Genomic DNA, 16,773 nt, shown 5'->3' with positions numbered 1-16,773 from the left:
ACTTATGCCTGAGCAATGTTGATGAACATGAGGGATTCCTTGAAAATGCGCTTTAGTGATGGCAACAGAGGAAGTCTCCGTAAGCCATCAGATAAGCATGATTTACGCATTAGTGCTGTGTATACTTCCTAATTCACTTAACTGGTAACCTGCAGTCAAATTTACAGTGTGCTTTGAATGTTTGCAAAGAAAAAGACCTGCTGAATTGTGTCTGTTGCTAAACATAATTTATTGTTGTTTCCTATAAATTAGATTTTTTTCTTTTTCCCAGTAAGCAGTGTGGACGCCTCTGGAAAGTTTAATGCAAATATTTGTGGCAATCAACCAACTGATTCCTGTGTGAAACCTCATACTCTTCTTTGAAGACATAAAAGAAACTGTGCAGTTTGTCCTACTACACACTGGTTATCACAGCCAGTATTCAGTGCTGCAAGAGATTATTTATGTTGCTTAGAGAAACGCTTCTGTGATTAACACCTCTGCTGTAGAAAGTAGCATCCAGTCAAGCCACTCAGCATGTCCTAAATAAATGTGCCAAGAGAAGCAGTAGACTTAACTAAGCCATGCCAGATGAATTTTGTTGTCTTGATATGTACATTGATTTCTTACTTTTGGTCCACACTGTTGTACATAGTTACACCTTTGTAACATTCCATGCTAAAATGTAAGCAATAGGTTTTAAAATCAAGTCAAAATATTATTGAAGTACCTGTTAGCATTTTTAAATTGGATTACAGGGAAAATAACAATGTGTTTGCTCCTGATTGGATTTGTGATTGTAAGCATAGGACATCTGGCTGCACATGACCTAATTTTCCTGCTGCATAAACATTTCAGGTGCTACCATTCCTGGCATAACAACATCCAGGAGTAAACATTTTAAGACTCCTGCTTTGGGAAGAAAGCCTGTTCATAAGTAGTAGCATTAGGTACTTTATGGCATGACAATCAAAATAGCACTGGTTGGTGTTGTCATGTATCCAAGTGGTGGCTCCTGCCTTGGGTGTGCTGGGCTCTGCTCCTCCCAAATCTCATTCAGCTTGCTGTGGTCTTTGTGTTGCTCTCTCTTGGCAGTGGCATGTAGTGGTAGTGTAACAGCACAAAGGTTTGGTATAAACCTTCAAACTGGTATAAATCACAAGTCTTTAAGGCCATGGCAAAGCCTGTCTCCAAGATCTTGCACAAAGAGAGCAAAATCCCTGTGAAGGGCTATGCAACAGGCATTCTTAGGGACTAAGAACTGAATAGCTAAATAACCTTGTTTTCTCAGTATTGGCTTTATAAAAAATACATTTATTGTGAATAACATGTTTATACGCCACTGTGCTCCCAACCCTCCATTGTGCTACGTGCACAAGTGTGCAGCTAAGACGATATACTGAGACTCCATTGCAACCATCACAGAATGGTAATGATTCTAAACCAGAGCCATATAAGGTATATTATGTACTACTTATATAGAAAGTGCGTTTCATAAGGTGTGTCTGACTCTTCTCAAGCACAAGTTTGGAAAATACTGAAAGGAAAATGACAGCATTATGACATTCCTACCTATGGCACAAAGCAACACGTGCTTCTTCCCCCATAATAAAGCAAATTATAACAGTGTTAAAACAAAAATATAGCCTTTTGCTCCTGGACCTACTTAGGAATAACTGGAATAATGCAGAGGCAAAAGCAAGCTCCTGAGCAAGAAGACAAACTACAGCCTTCTGCTTTAAAGGATTAAGCCTCTATGATTCAAAGCAATTTTTGTAGACAAGCTACTGGAATAAAAATCTCAAACTGATACATTGTTGGAGTCTATTTATCTTGTAGATTAAACACACTATGATGAATCTATGCACTTAAATGTTCTGTTTATTTTCACTAATTCCTAGTAACAGACGTTGTTTTAACTGCATCTAACAGTAAGGTTTCTGAATTTTTTAGCTTTTCTGAATGGCTCTTCATCTCTGGAACTGCTCTGGTACACAGCAAAATATGTTAGCCCTCTGGAACAGCTGCCTGAATGACTGAATCACAAACTGTGGTTTCCAAAGCTTTTCATCCTTTCAATTTCAAAAAAATGTGAGAGTCCCAAAATAATCTGTACATGTGCTTTATGCTGGAGTTACTCTTTTTTTGCTTTTGTTTTGTTCAGTTTTTTTTAATTAAAAAAAGGAAACTAGATTGTGGACATGATTTTCTGAGCCTGAGAGTTTTCAGCCTGTCAGTGGCTGATGTGTTTCCCAAGGGAAAGTCTTTTGGGAACATTTTCTCTCTCAAGGACTGTTTTGTAGATGGGTGTTTTGGTTCCCAAAACAGTGGTGTACAGATGTTCTGAGTGTGTTTCTCATCCCACCAATGGGATGAAAGAGGTGTTGTTCTCTTTACCAATCATGTTAAACCTGTATTGGAGCACCTTATAAAAGGGGTTGAAAACCCCAAAATAAAGGCTTCTGCCTTCTTTGGATGAAAAACCTCAGCTGCTGTGATTGAATCCATGCTTCTATTTCATGTCCACTAGCAACATTTGGCAGCCCAAGTGAGTATTGCGGGTATTGCAACAGTGAGAGAGGTAAATTCCTTTCCCCTATGCCCGAGAAAAAGGTTTTTTCTTTTTTGGCCCAAGTGTGCAGGTTTTTGCCTGTCGTTTTTCTTTTGCTGGAAGATTTTTCCAAGTGAGCTGCAAGCATGCTAATTGCTGGTTTATCTCCCGAGGAGTCTCTAGTCTTGGACTTATGGACAGACATTTTCCAGAGAAATGCACTGGATATTTCTGGGTGTGATCTCCAAGCTCTATATTTATGGGGGAAAGAGCACGGGTATTTTCCGAGCGCTGCTGACGCGCTGTTGAAACGTTTTTGGCAAACACCTGGCGACGCCTTGTTTCAACTGATGTTGGCAGACGAAGTGGAGGAAGTGAAATTGCTTCTGCTGTGGAAGAAATTTATGACCATGTTAGAGAGTACTAGCTTCAGAGACCTATCCAGGGAGGTCTCGGAGTCCGGCTCTGAAGAAGGGGACTGGTCTGATCCAGAAGTCGCTCCGGTGGATCTTGACTCAGGGGAGACAGGATCGGACTTTGACCAGGACAGTACTGAATTTTTTCTCCCACACCACTCCTTTGCAAGTCTAACCCGGGGATGGGGAGTCCCTCTTCTGGGTCACACGGAATGGCTGACGGGCAGCAGAAGAAGGGAGGTTCAACTCTGAGTCTCTCCCGCACCGCTCAGCAGGCGCCACGCTGCCCGGGGCTTGGGGAACTGCGGGTTGGGGAGGGGATACCCATTCCCCATGCATTCCCTGTGGTGGAGGGAGGGAGAACCTCAGCAGTTCCTTTTCCGCCTGCAGCGGCAGCAGGACCACAGAGGCCTCTTTCTGTGGTGTGTATGAATCGTGAAGTAGCTGCGTTAATTCCATTCACACAGGCAAACACTGCTGTCATAGGGATCGGTGGAATTCCCCCCACTCCCGTGTCACGGTTCGAAAAGTCCCGCTGCGCCTGCGCGGTCAACAGGTGCGCCGGCAGCCGGCGCAGTCGGCCAGTTGCTAGACATAGCATCCGCGGGAGACGGAGCTATTCCTCTCTGTCCCGCACAGGCTGTGTTGCCAATGCCCTCCGCGCAGCCTCTTCGTGTGGGCGCAGCCGGCAGTGCAGACACGAGCAAAAGTGGTGCTGCCGGTGTAAGCGCCGCCGCCACGGGCGCAGGAGCCAGCGGGATCAGCACTGCCACCAGCACAAGCAGGGCCGCCGGCATGCCTGTCTCCGCCGCTGATGCAGGCGGCGCGGGAGCTCGCCCAGAGCTGTGGTCCGGTCCCCCAGGTCTCCTCCCGCCACTGCGAGGTGGGGAGAATGCGGGTGGCGCAGCGACTGCGGGCAGCGCACCGACAGCGAGCGCCGCCGCAGCCAACACAGGTCTTTGGTTGGAACCGGTTTCCTCCGCATCTCCCACCGGTGCGGCAGCGGCCATGGGGGGCGAGGGTGGCGCGGTGCTGGGGCCCCTCTGGGCCCACTCTCTCCCGGCGCTGGAGCCTGCAGCGCCGCGTGGGGGTGGGGGCGGACCTCCATCGGCACCACTTCCTCCCTCCTGCGTACTGGGTTTAGAGGGATTGGTTGGATCTGCTACAGAACCTGCCGGGGGTGCTCCGGATCCAGCCACCGCTGGTCCTGGAGCAGCTGCCTCTGAGCCCCCCCCCATTCACATTAGGGTCTCGCGGTGACACTGCCGCTTTGGGGCGGGTGTCTGCTCGGAATGGGGGACATCGAGAGGGTCCCCATTCCAGCACCCATTGGACACTCCCACTGTGCTAGGTCACAGCCCGTCCCAGCGATCCAAGGGTTTTTTGGGACTAGGTCCAAGAAAAGGTTTTGCAGATAGGAGAATGGGATCTCCTTGAGCGTTTTAGGGGAACTGGAGATGATCTTCCTGGCTTTACAGATGCTGGGAGGAACAGGCAATCTGGTACAGGAGATGTAAACGCCAGCCAGACGCCTGTCGTCTGCATCGTCTGTGGGGCAGGATCAAAGAAATGCTGTGACCTCACAAGGAGGTCTCCAGGCTTTCTGTGGTTAAGGCAAATCCTCATACAGGGCAGCCTAATATGTATCAGATTATATCTTTGAAAGCTGTGTTGGACATTAGAGACAAGGTGGCTAAATATGGTCTAGGTTCTCCAGAAGTGATGCACATGATTAGAGTCATCAACTCTGAGCCACTGGTATCATATGACATTAGGCACCTTGTGCAGGTGTTATTTCAGCCTGTCCAGCTTGAAGTCTTTGAAGCCAATTGGAGGCAGCTGGCTGTGAAAGTAGCTGCACGCAACAGTCAATTGTCTCAGCAAGACTCCAGGTATGGGGTTGGAAGTGATCTGTTGACAGGGGTTGGAAATTTTGCTAATCCTGATTTTCAGGTTACCTTTTATCCACAGATGCTGGATCAGTGCCAGAAGACAGGCAGCTCTGATTAAAACAATAGAATTAGCAGCTCCAAAACAGAGGTTTGTCACTATAGTCCAAGGGACTAAAGAACCTTATTTGCAGTTTGTTGAAAAACTCTGCATCTTTGGAGAAGCAGGTGGATGATCCTGATTTGAGAAAGCTACTGGTCAGACAGTTTGCAAGAAGCAATGTTAATGATGATTGCAGGAGGGTGATAGAGGCCCTCCCAGGGGAACCATCCTTAGCGTATATGGTCCAGGCTTGTGCTAAAATCAGCACCACAGATTATAGGATGGCTGCCTTGGCTACTGCTTTACCAGCGTCCTGAAAAGGGCCAAAGGGTAAGCAGCAGAAACAAGTGAAAGCACAAGCCAACAAGGAGGGAAAACAGAAGGGGAAAACTCCTTCGTTTCTGTGTGGTCTATGTGGAAAGCCAAACCACATTGCAGAGGCTTGCAAAGTGAAATTACATGCTAAGGGCCATCCTTTGCCAAATTCAGGAAGTGTTAAGCTGAGCACTCTGGGGAAACGTGTGCAGACATAAACACTTCCCCAGGTCCCAGTGCTGATGCAGGTCTGCACAGCTGGCTTGTGGCCAACACCCGTGGCTCAGCTGGACTTGATGTCTGCACAGCAGCAGCAGGAGTCTTGAACTCTTGCAAAGTGCACAAAATTCCTTTGGATGCCTTTGGACCCTTGGGGGAGGGCAAAAGTGCTCTCCTCATGGGGAGGTCAAGTACCACTCTCCAGAGAATCATTGTGCATCTGGGACTTATTGATGCAGATTATACAGGACAAATTTGTGCTATGGTTTCCACTCCCACCTCCCCGTCACTATCCCTGAGAAAACACGCATTACTTAACTTGTACCTTTCAAGTCTTCAGTTTCCAGGGCTGTGAACCGGTGTTGAGGGGACAGCTGCTTTGGATCAAGCAAGCCACCTCAAGTGCACTGGACTGCAACCCTGACTGACAAATGTCCCAAGATGTGGAGTACCCTGTGCCTCCCTGGTGCCACCCCACCAGAGATCCACCTACAAAGTCTGATCAACATAGGTGCCGACATAACCATCCTGTCCTCCTCTGCGTGGTCTCTGCAGTGGTCTCTGGATCCTGTGGAGTCACCCGTCACAGGATTGGGTGCAACAGTGCAATGCTTCATCAGCCAGCAGCCTGTGCTGATTATAAACTCAGAGGGACAGTCTGCTGTGGTTTGACCTTATGCCACCACAGCTATTGCTAACCTCTGGGGGCAGGATGTACTGGCAGCTTGTGGGTAGGGATTGGGATGGATTTTTGATGGGGGCCACTGCAACGAAGGGTACTCACCTCCTTTATGGGGGCAGGGGGACAAACCCATCTGGAGTGGCCCCTCCCAGAAGAAAATGTAGTCGCCCTTCAAGATTCAGTTCAAGAGCAAGTTACAAGCTATACCAATCTGCCAGGTTTCATAGCAGAAGATAATGCCAGGGCTGACAGGCTGGCTAACCCTGCATGGGTAACACCTCAGCCGGATGTACTCGCACAAGCCAAAGCATTGTATGAATTTTTTCATCAAAATGCACATACGTTGCAAAAGCAGTTTCAGTTGACCCCAGCTGAGGCTGGTGTCATTGTCAGTTATGATGTGATGACTGCCACGTGCTTGCTCTGCCTTTACTGGCGGGGGTAGACCCCACAGGTCTCAAAGCCTTGGAGATTTGGCAAACAGTTGTTACCCACATTGCTGAATTTGGCAGACTCAAGTATGTGCATGTGTCTATTGACACTTCCTCCTCGGCCATGTGGGCTTCTGCACATACTGGAGAAAAAACTCGCGATGTCATTGCCCATTGGAAGCAGGCTTTTGCCATGGTAGGGATACCTTCTACTGTGAAGACCGATAATGGCCCTGCGTACACCTCACAGAATGTGCGGCAGTTCATGCAGTTGTGGGGTATTGCACACAAATTTGGCATCCCACATTCTCCAACTGGTCAAGCCATTGTTGAACATGTTCATGGTACTCTGAAGCAGGTTCTTCAAAACCAAAAACGGGGAATGGAGGGTGAAACCCTGCACAGTCGATTGGCAAAAGCTTTGTATATGGTCAACCACCTTATGGTGCCACAAAATTCAAATAACCCTTTTATCTTGAACCATCACCTTTCATTGCTTTGGGCAAGTCGCATCAGCCCTGAGTGAAAGTTTGGGTGTGAAATTTGACCACCAAGTAGTGGGAAGGCCCATTTGAACTTACCTCTTCGGGTCAGGGGTATGCATGTGTATCCACAGATACTGAGGTGCACTGGGTACCTACAAAGTGTGTCCATCCTAACCTCCAATTGCAAAGGCAGAACTGAGCCAACAGGCAAACCTCAGGCTGTGACCAGAATGAGGGTCATCAAGTAGAGGAACCTTTGGGTGATGACGCAGATGCAGAAGATGTGAGTGATCACCCAAATGGTCCCTCTATGAGCAGGTGTTAAACATCTTGCTCATTTTTAATTTTTTCTTTTTTTTTTCCTAGAAAAAAGGGTGAGATGTGGACATGATTTTCTGGGCCTGAGAGTTTTCAGCCTGTCAGTGGCTGATGTGTTTCCCAAGGGAAAGTCTTTTGGGAACATTTTCTCTCTCAAGGACTGTTTTGTAGATAGGTGTTTTGGTTCCCAAAACAGTGGTGTACAGATGTTCTGAGTGTGTTTCTCATCCCACCAATGGGATGAAAGAGGTGTTGTTCTCTTTACCAATCATGTTAAACCTGTATTGGAGCACCTTATAAAAGGGGTTGAAAACCCCAAAATAAAGGCTTCTGCCTTCTTTGGATGAAAAACCTCAGCTGCTGTGATTGAATCCATGCTTCTATTTTGTGTCCATTAGCAACACTAGATGACATGCAACACAGCATGGTCTGCTTCAGCACTTGATTCTCTTTGGAGAACAACAGTGATATTTTGCAATTCACAGAGGTGTGGTCATTGTTGATTCATTCTTGCTAGTATGGAGTCTGAATACCACATAAATTAATATTTTTCTGTCCTTCACTTTCAAAAAAGTGAATTTTTGAGTTGCTACACAAAGGCTGTGATGAACCATGGAAAGTGCTGAAATATATTGTTGAAAGGGATCATTAAGGAGAACAAGGCCACAGCAGAGAACAGACATAATGCAAGACTAAATGAGATCAGAGGAAAAATTTGGTCTTGAGAATACACTTCACAGGCCAGAGCAAAGCTTGAGATTCCAGAATGTGTCCAAACTGCACATTGCTTCTTTGCTGTAAGTAACTATCCATGAAAACAACTGTCAAAGACTATGGATGCTAAATCTGAACCACAGTGCCTGTACAGATTACAGGCTGCACAGCTCCTCAGGCTTGCCTGAGAAAGTAGTCTGGGAAAAACATGAGAAGGAATTAAAACAATCCTCAGGGACACAAAACAGCCTTGCAGGTGTTGTTTTGTGTTCCTTGTTTTCCTTGCAGGAGAAAGTCAGGGGGGTGGTGAGCCCCACTGACCAATGATGGTAATGTAGCAGTTTACTAACCAATAAGAGTTTCCTTTCTATACTTTCCACGTATCTGTCTATAAAACAGGCCTGGAGCAATAAACTAGGATATTCTCTTGTTCTGACTCCCTTGAGAGTCTGTGTCGTTCTTTCCCGCTGTTCCCAATTAGAACGACAGAAGACTTTCACCTCCTTCTAGTGTTAGTCCCTCTAGTTCACCTCTCTGAAGGGTGACAGCCTGTTCCTGCTGGCAGCTATTCACAAAGCTGAAAATTCTGGAGATAATGAAGTCCATTGAACAATTTCAGGTTTACTTTTTGCCTGTGTTGATGTCTGTTGGGCCGTAAAAAATGAGAGATGGTACCACCGGTGCTGATAAGACAATTTATTGCTCAAATCCATCAGTTAATGTCTCAGTCTGAAGGTGTGAGATTTTAAGGATTAACAAATCATCCATAGCTCAGAGGTGGTCACGAGTTTCCTCATTACACAGCAATATGTAACATTTTGTTCCAATAGACAGTTGACACAGAGTTTGTTTCTACTTAATCACCTGTCACCTTTGCTGAGTTCTGCTGCACTGCATGTCTTTCAGCCAATAGACTGTTACCTCACATACACACATCTTACCTAATACAGTGACTTACTTAAAGCATATTCTTACTTGCAATTGTAATAAATGGAATTGATTTGTGCTAACTAAATTGTAACTATTTGGAAAGTTATTACTAAAAGCAATCAAGAGAATCAGTGTTATAAGGCAGATGTACAACTTTACAGATGTTACATGTTAAAATTGAGGTACAGGATGTAGTTTGAAAGATGAGTGATGTCCCAAGACAAAAACAGCCTTGAGATGGACAAAATTAGAATGACTTTAGGCATAGGGCCTAAAAATTATTAAATGTAAGACTAATTAGTAGACTTACATAACACAATGCTTAGTGCATATGTGCAAACCTGTGAGGCCATCCAGAGGACAGTGAGGATGAGGATAAGCCTTCGTCAAAAGACCCTCAAAAGAAGACTGAAGACCCCCTAACAACAAGTGAAGTATGCACCGTGAGGAATAGTGACCTAAAGTCAAAAAAATCAGAAATAGGAGGAAACTTACAGGAAACATTAATGAATATGTGCCGCGGCTGCGGAAAGCCCAGAGCACCGCGACTTCTCTAGAGACAGCCTTAAGAAAGGCTGGGCCAAAGCGCGTGTGAGCTGCTTCGAGCAGTCGAGTGATTCCGGCTCAGCTCAGTAATAGTAGAGTGATTTCAGCTCGGCTCGGCTCGGCTCAGCGGCGGCGGCGGGCAGGCAACATAAGAAGCAGGGACGAGATAGCTGGTCCAGCGTTCCACCGAGGCACAAGCCTTTATTTGGGCAGAGCTTCAGTGAAGGGTGCAGGTAACAGCGAATCTGCCAAACAGGGGAAAACCCGGGATATTTATGGGGAAGGAGAGGGGCGGGGGGAAGCCCGAGATACATGTATCGGGGTGGGACAGCAGGGGAGAACACCAATGAAACACAACAGTTTAACATATCTAACTCAAAGACCCCTGGGAGCGACACATTGTGTCTCTCTCACAGCGAAGTATCTCCTCTCCAGGGGAGAGCCAGGATCTCGGGCTCGGCAGGCTCCTCCGTACCCACAAATATGTATAAGCATACAGTATATAAGTTTAGCTTAAAGTGCTTGGTTTTGTATGTGAGGCAGGGTGGGGAACCGCCTCTGTACCCCTGTTGTTTTTGTACATGAGGTGGGGTGAGAAGCCCTCTCTGTAACCCGGTCAGTTTTGCTTATGCTTTAATCATACTTAATAACCGGAAAATTATATATATAAATTGTATGTTTTTTTGCTAAATTGTATTCTTTTACTAAACTGTATTTTTTTATACCAAATTACTATTCAATTTACTAAATTGTATTTATATTTAATTAAACTGCTGTTAACTCAAGGGACCTAGTTGTCAAAATTCTAATCCCATTTATAACACAATTATAGCAATATAAGTTTATAATTTCTCTGCTTAATGTCTGTGTATCTTTATCATTACATTAACCCGATCTCCCTCCAAGGCTGCAAATCAAACCCTTCAATGTGTGGAAGTTCCTATCTTTACATTTCCCACAGATGTAGATACAGAATTTCAATTTTATTTTCATTTTCTTCTTCAAAGCTTAAGACAATTACTAAAAGTCATAATTCAAACTGCAAGCTGGTATGTCCTGCTCAGCACTTGGAAAATCCGTGAGTGAAATACTTTAATCAAGGTTTCTTATGTCTGTGCAACTGGCTTTTTTTGTGTTGCACTAAAGTGGTTTTTCCCTGTTGCCGCCCCCGCGTCTGTGGTGTGTTGGATCCTTCCTCTTGCCCCCTCCCCTTTGGTTTTACCCCATTGGCTGGGGTCCTGTTCTCCCCCTCCCCTTTCCCCCCAGTTTAAAAGTCCCCACGATTTCACCCTCGGTCTGTTTTAGAGGTTTCTGACGGGCCTCGATGATGTGATACTACTTTTTTGTCTGTTTTTCTGGAAAAGAAAAAATCACAAAAAACCAAAACAAAGACAAAAACCCAATTAATTTCAACCCAGCCAAAAATGTGCTGTGATTCTTTTCCTCACCTGGTGGGCTCCTTCCCTCAAAAATTTTGAGCCAACTAGTCACCCCAACTTCTGCTTTACTGGGCAGGTGGGAGGAACACAAAGTTCCTGCCAGTTGAGTGATGAATGGGGAAATCAGTAGCTAAAGTAAGTGATTTGTGTTTGGCAGCAGATAAGCAAATATATGATGTGTACATTTTTGTGGCTGCTATCAGCTACCATAGGTGCTGTTTTCTCCCTGTGGGTGATTAGGAATGACTGAGAGGAGAGCTGAGAGGACAAAGGCACATAGAGGGTGAGGGAAGACAAACAGGAACAGAGGGAGTTTTATCCAAAAGGACATTGGAGCTCACTTAGTGTGTTGCCCATGGGTTGGCACATTTCCATGGAGTGCCTTCCCTGTTGTGACACAGGTAATTCTGCTGTTCAGAAAGGGATTACTGGGTTGTGTGCTTTTCTTTCTTTCCCTGCTCACCTGCTGCAGAAGATGGAAACTGTGCAGGATGATGGAAGTTAATTCCATTCCCAAGCAACAGGCATCAAGCATCACCATGAGTAACTGGATTCATTTGCATTCTGGGCATTATTCCTTTATTTGAGATGCTGTAGGAAATTTTGCCTCCTCCAACTTTACTGGAGGTGGGAAAGGGCTAAAATTTTAGCTTTCTATGCTGGAGTTATTCCTGCTACTTTCTTGAACTATAGGTAATTAAACAGCATGTTGAAACCAGTGTGGCTTGCTTGTGGTTTATTGAGAGGAACCGATTTAATTTTTATTTATGCCTCAACATATTTTATAAATCCATTTTCTGACATGGGGTTAAAAATTCTATAGGGGCTGTATACATGTGGTGAGCCTTAACACCTACCACATGCAAGAGGCAGCTAAGACATGTGACGGGAGGAAACCACCGACATTACAGTCTCTAAACAGGCAGACTCTTTAGAAAATGGTGGGAAGGCCTGTCTCTGAGAGGACTTCACCTGACAGCCAGTCAAAACACAGAAATTTTCCATGAACAGGCTGTGGGTGAGTGACTGACACTCCCCTTATGGTGGGATACCCAGGATACCTGGGAAAAAGTGTCCGGAAAATTGGGCTATGGGAGGAGTCTTAGCACACAAAAACATTCAACTGCAACACAATTACCCCCACCTTTTTTTTTTTTTTTGGGGTTTCTTGGAGGGAATGGGGTCTCGCCCTCAGATTTAACTTGTTTGGCCCCCCTCCTTTTCGCCCCCCCCCTCGCCTTTTTCTCCCTGCTGTCCTGCTTCTTCCTTGCCTGTCTTTTCTGTCTGCACACCCCTGAGGTAGCCCGTCACCACAACAACCTGCTTCGCAGCCGCTTGCACTCAGCACATGGCCATTGCTACCAGTGCTTTTCCCACATTGCCCAGCAGCCAGGCCACAGCCATTGTTTGCAGCCAGAGGAGACACACAACCCTGCCATGGCTGGGAAGCCACCCCTAGTCAGTCACAAGAGCTGCACAGACTCATCACATATACTCCATCTGCCAACCAGATGCTGATGGGGCGTCCCAGGCTACAGCAGTGACGTTCTGTCCCTTTCTTCTGTTTCTCTCTCCATCTCTCTTTTCCTCTCTCTACTCCCTTTTCTATCCCCCTTCGGTAGGAACATTTATCTTTCTTTACCAATAAACAGTTCTCAGATACAATACAGCTGCATTTGTGTCATTTATGTCATCCAAGAAATCTATCAAAAAGAATTCTCCCTGTTATAAGTACATATTATATTATTGGCTTTTTGCAAATATTAAAATTAATATTATATGTATAATGTTGGAAAACTTTGCTGTACAAAACTTTAGAAATATTGGTGTAACATATATATATATATTTTAGGCTGTAGTATGGTATTAAAATAAAGACTGCTTTTGTTCCTATAACCCAGAAAATGAAAAGATAGACAGAAACTCCCCCCTTGCATTCCTAGATTATCTTATCCATACGAAGACAGCAGTGGCCGGAGCTCCAAAGGAGGAATTTATTGAAGCTCTGTTATCCAGGATTGTGAGACTCAACAGAGCCAAGAAGATTGATCTATTGGGGAGGGGGGAGCTGAAGCTAAACAAAGGAACATGTAAAAATTAAGAGGAATGTTTCAATCATGCATAAGAATTTATGAACATGCAAGAGATTGGTTTTTTTAAGAGACAATTCTTTGTTAGTAAGGTGTGCTCTTGGCTGAATGCTGTTCATCTTACTTTGTCTCCTAATTTTCTTTCAATTAAACTTTTAAAATTATACCAGAAAGGTGAACCTTGTTTTTCACAATTGTGTGCTAGTCCTGATGGGACACTTGTGGCTGGGCTCATTTTCCCGCTTGGACTGAGATTGGTGAAAGAGAGGTGTTGATATATTTTATATATTAGTAAAGGCCTGTCTGCACAAACCAGTCTTTGAAATAAGTCGTGATATTAAAGGCTAAAGTCCTTGAAACCTTCCTGCAGAAGAGAGAGTAAAGCAAAGCAATATCCTTGTGTACAGGAGAAAAAATGTAAACCTATGTGCATTAGCCAATGGTAAGTTGCTTAGCCCACGGACCCTGTAAAACCCTATATAAGTGTGCTAAAGATAGAAATAAACAGCATTCACTTTTACTTCTGTGAAGAGTGGTGAAAAAGCTGGTGGTCTCTCAAAAGAGAGGCAGTTTTCTCTTGTTCAGACTTAGTTTTTTATTCTTCTTTAATCTATATTACATGTATACAAGGTACAAGTAGCTACATGCACTAAGATAGGAAGGTGCAAAATGGCTAACAAAGAACTTCCTCAAGGTCTTTTATATGTCCATTTATCCAATTAACAAATGCCAAGTAAATTATTTTTCTTAGTGACCCAATGACCTGTGTGCTGCTCTGTAGCACTTTTTATCCAATCACTTATTACTACCCAAAAACTTCTAGAAGAAAATGAAGAAGGAAGAAGAAGGGAAAAGTGACAACACCCTAAATCCTCCATCTTGTATTTTGTCTTCTAACTTGCTTAAACCTTAAATTTTAACTTTTTCACCTAGTGACTTAAGAAATTATCTAACTTACACACTCACATTCCTAGTTTTTCTATTTAACAGTTGTTTCCATGATGTTATATGAAATTCAGTGCTTTCTTGGATGTCAGAGCTAGGAATCAGAGATAAGGGCACACACTCTGTGCCTCTGACTCCAACAGGTGCTCACTCCAGGATAAACACCTCAGCGCTGAGACCACTGGGAGATCCTAAGTGGGGAAAAGGTGCACTCTACCGAGTTTGGTGGACCCAGCTCTGTTTCTTCTGGTCTGAATCAGTGGCTGCAGGTAAATACCCCGTGGACAAGAAGGAGACAAATAAAACAAAGGAAAGGGAAAAGTCTCCCTAAACCATTATTTAGCTCAACAATTCTTAAGCATGAGGACCCAAAGAAGAAAAAAGGATTGTTAGTATTTTTTGGGGAAGCAGGAAGGGGGGTTGCAAGATTACCACCCCACGCCAGGGTGACTGGGACTGGGTCTCAGGGGAGGGGTTGGATCCCTTGGGGGAAAGGAGACGAAGGTTTTCCTGGCACAATCCACTGGGAAAACGGGATAAAAGTGGGGATCCCCAAAACTTTGCCAAGTTGAGGATTAAATCCAAGAAATTTGGGTTTAAAGCAGCCAAATTGAGGATTAATCCAAGAAACTTGGAACATCTGAGATCTTACGATACCCATATTAACAAGTGACTTGAAAGTTAAAGGTACCTTTATGTTGTTTTGTTGTAAGAGTGAGGGTGAGTGAGACAGATGTGATTGAATATGGGTGAATGAAAGAGCATGTGGTTGTTAATTTGAAGTTTGACTTTGTTTTCTGGAAGGAGATGAATTGTATTGTGTTGTTGAGGAGGAAAGATTTTCTGTGCTGTGGAGGTGATGGGAGTTGGAATGGGAGTGACACCACCACGGGGACTGGGAGGGGCTGGGTCATGGTGGGGACACTTTGGAGTGGTTCCCTTTCTCCCTGTGGCTCCTGTCTCGGAGCCTTGGAGTGGCAAACTGGGGCTGGGACTTGTGATCCAGGAGCTGCAAGGGTTTTGCCCCAAATTGGTTTTCAGTGAGACTGCCCCAGGGTGGCAGCTCTGGTCCCAGAGCAGAGTCAAGATTCCTCCCAGCACTTTCCATTTTCCTTTCCCCTCAGGCAGCTGGAGCTTCTGGAGGGGAGTTGCTCCTGTGTGTTGTGGGCTGGCATGTGGCTTGGGTGGGGCCTTGGGGAGAGGAAGCTGAAAGAGTTGAGGGGTTCCTCTGAGACCTGGCTTTTCCATGCCAAAGTTTTTTAAGCCTCGGACACATTTGGTTCTGTAATTCCAGGAGTAAGGACTGGTGTAGGACTATCTTAGGGAGCTCTTTCTTAGATGTGTGAGTGGAATGCAGTGAATGAGTGGTGCCAGTGTGTGAAGTCAGCTCCAATCTGGGGGCACTCTGGGGCTGCAGCTCTATTTCCTAAGTCCCAGGCGAATCCCCTGTGTGGTTGTGCTGTGGGCTTCTAACGCAGCAGGTTGTGTCTCTGCTTAAAAGTCTGGGATTTCAGGAAGAGCAGTGAAATTTGGAGAGGGGGTGATCTGTACATCTCAGTCTTGCAGCTGTTGCTAGGATTTGATGCTTGTCCCAGGCTTATTCACAGGTGATGCTCAGAGGCCCTGCAAAAGCTTGGCCCAAGTGTGATGTTTAAGATATGTTTAGCAGAAGTTTGGAATTCCCAGAGAGTCAGGTTAAAGGGTTGGATCTGAGATAATGAGGGCTGTGCCTCCTGGAAACCGTGACTCCACGTTTCCCTTTATAACTGTTAATACTTTTGCTAAACCCAGAGAGTTTGGAATGCTAATGGAAAATCCTGAGGTAGTGTTTCTCTAGTCACTGTCCCTTTGTGTTGTGGGTCAAGTGTCCTTTTTGTAGTTGTTATAAATTTTTATTATGATATTGGCTCTCGCAGATGAATATTATATATTAAATACTTTTTAGCTATGTATGTACCTTTTTCTTGCTAACAAGTTTTAAGTTTAAAAGAATTTCCTAGGTACAAGGCAAGGAAATCCCAGAGGGCAAGGACACTGGGGCCAGGCTGTTATCAGGAGAACAATAGAAGCCAAACTGTTATCAGCGGAAGATATGAAGCCCAGCTACCCTCAGGAAAAGGATGGGGCCCAGATGGTTATCTGCCCTGACCATCTGCAGAAGAAAGGAAACCAAACTCCAGAATAATGATGACCAGCAAAATAAATGCTGACCAGCAGAAAATAAAAATTGTACAAAAGTGTGAACTAAGAGGGCGGAACCAGGGAGGGGATGCTTTGAATATTCATTGGACCTTCATAGCAGGGGGGGGATAAAAGGGAGAATTCCTGGGATACCAAGTGTGTTCCTGGCAACCCCCCAGGGCACCCGGCCGTTTTAACCCTTTGCTTTATTTTATTTGTCTCCTAATTGTCTTTTTATTTATATTAAATTCCTTTTATAATTTATTAAGTGAATCTCGTTTTTAAGAATTTTGGGGGCTCGTCCGGGATAAGCACCTCACCTTTGGGACCACTGGAGATCCAGAACGGGGAAACAGGTGCGCCTCTGCTGAGTTCAGTGGACCCCGTTCTGTTTCTCCTTGCGTGGGCCAAGCGGCTGCAGGTCAAAAAACCCGGAGGACAAGAAGGAGAGAAATAAAGCAAAGGAAAGGGGAAAAGGCTCCCTAAAAACCGCGGTATTTTTGCTCCATAATTCTTGTGCACGAAGACCCAAAGAAGAAG

General features: G+C 45.0%; 1 protein-coding gene across 14 annotated transcripts in view; it reads left to right on the top strand.

The window, feature by feature from the left end:
- The window catches only part of MGARP (mitochondria localized glutamic acid rich protein), a 30,660-nt gene extending 28,198 nt beyond the window's left edge, over window positions 1-2,462 (top strand). For 12 of the 14 annotated variants that reach the window (XR_004496958.1, XR_004496967.1, XR_004496957.1 and 9 more), the window contains one exon: window positions 272-2,172. The gene's annotated coding sequence lies outside the window, so the exon portion shown is untranslated. Of the gene's footprint in view, window positions 1-252 lie in introns of all 14 variants that reach the window. The other 2 variants (XM_015625008.3, XM_033513672.1) reach the window with 2 other exon arrangements.
- Window positions 2,463-16,773: the final 14,311 nt, after the last annotated feature.

The sequence above is a fragment of the Parus major genome, chromosome 4, assembly GCF_001522545.3.
Source record: "Parus major isolate Abel chromosome 4, Parus_major1.1, whole genome shotgun sequence".
NCBI classification, from domain to species: domain Eukaryota; kingdom Metazoa; phylum Chordata; class Aves; order Passeriformes; family Paridae; genus Parus; species Parus major.
This window is presented reverse-complemented; position numbering and strand designations above follow the sequence as displayed.